The following is a 1,715-nucleotide window of genomic DNA, read 5'->3' as shown; positions in this document are numbered from 1 at the left end:
CCACGCGCCCCCCAGGGGTGCCCCATGCATGAGGCTCCCGCCACAGCGACGGCACCTGCGTGCCCGGTGCTCGCCACGCCTGGGACACCCGAATGTCGCTTAGGTTTTTTCCTCTGGTTTATTCCTCCAAACAGTCTTTGACATTTAAGTTCATTCTTTATAAACTGCACATGCACAGTCTGAACATGCTTCTGTGGTAAGCAGGAGCCACAAACTCTGACCACTGCGCCCGCTCGGGCACAGGGCACTGCCAGCCTTCCTGCCCCGGGGCAGGGCGTCCGGGCTGCCCAGCCCTCTCCACCGAAGCCCTGTGGTCAGCGCAGGTGGCCGGCGGCAGCAGCTCGTGCCCGAGCCGTGGCCAGCCTCGCCCACCCTGCCCTTTGTGGCTGTCGCCGTGGCATGTGACAGGTCACGTGGCCGGGCCAGGGAAAGGCGTGGCTGGGGCAGCCCTGGCTTTGCCAACTCAGACCCCCGGCTATCTCCTGTCTCGGTGGGGGAGGATGTCCGGGGAAGGGAGGTGTGCGGAACGTTCCGGCTCGCCCTCGGCCCCTCTCCCACCCTCCATGCCCGAGAGGCTGATTTCTCCTTCATATCCTTCAGCTCCGTCTTCATATCCTTCAGCTGACGCGGAGCTTGCCCGGTGAAGAGGATAATGGTTTATTGGACTCCCTCGAAAGTCTTCACCATTTCCACTTCCCCAGAGAAGCCACTCTCCTCACTTACACTTGTTTCTTCTGGCACTTAACTCCGTAGTTCTAAATGAAAGGCTTATCCTACTCGTTCTTGATTCCTCCATTTCGGAGAAAGCCTGTTGACTTCCCACAGTGGGCCGTGATCTTGACTCCTCCTCCTCCTCACAGCCTTCTCCCCGTCCTTCCCGCACACACTACCGCTGCCAAGGTCCCCTGTAGTCTCAGAGCGGCTGGGTCACACGGCTGGTGGCAGTTCGCACCCTCCAGCTCTTACCACGTCGACTCCCATGCAGTTTGTTTTTCCCGGAGTTAGCAGTGGCCATGTGGTTTCCCCCTGCACGCAGACCCTGGCTCGGCGAGAGCCGGCGGAGGGGTCGGTCTTTGGGTCTGGGCCGTGTGGGGCCCTTCCTCGCCTGGAGCTGCGCCTCCTCAGCCCTCTGGCGCCTGCGTCCACCCCTCAGCCCGACACCCCCTGCTCCTACCGGCCCTGCCAGCCGGCTCTGCAACGTCCTCCTTGACTGTCAGCAGTCTCTTCCTGAGGACACTGTCTTCACAGCTTGCTGAGAACAGGCACAAGGGGGAACGAACTGCAGACCGGGGAAAGTCCTGGCCTTGCAGCCAGCAGCAGTGACACGTAGCTGCGAGGAGCCCCCAGGCCTGTTCCTTAGTCCCTGTGGAAACGCCTCCGCCCATAGCTGCATCTGCTCTTCATCTTTGTCCCCCAGATGCTTCCGGCTTTCTCTCTGCTGATCTGAAACGTCCCGCTGAGGCGAGCCCCTTGCTGGGAGCCAGCATCCCAGAGATTCCCTGGACAGGGCCCCCGCCCTCCTGCCCTCTTCTCCTGGGATGTCGCCTGGGTGCTGACTTCTGAGCCCGCCAGGAGCCTGTCATCTTTCTTTCTTATTTCTGTTTCTTGGTTATTTTGTTTTTCTTTTTGTTCCTTTAGCAGCTACTTGCAAAATATTCGATAGAATCAGCAGTTTTTCACTCTCCAACTGGAGTTAGCAGGAGTCTCCTCAGTGG

This window comes from Condylura cristata, unplaced genomic scaffold (assembly GCF_000260355.1).
Source record: "Condylura cristata isolate star-nosed mole 26May11 unplaced genomic scaffold, ConCri1.0 scaffold00009, whole genome shotgun sequence".
Lineage (NCBI taxonomy): Eukaryota > Metazoa > Chordata > Mammalia > Eulipotyphla > Talpidae > Condylura > Condylura cristata.
Note: the sequence above shows the minus strand (reverse complement) of the source record.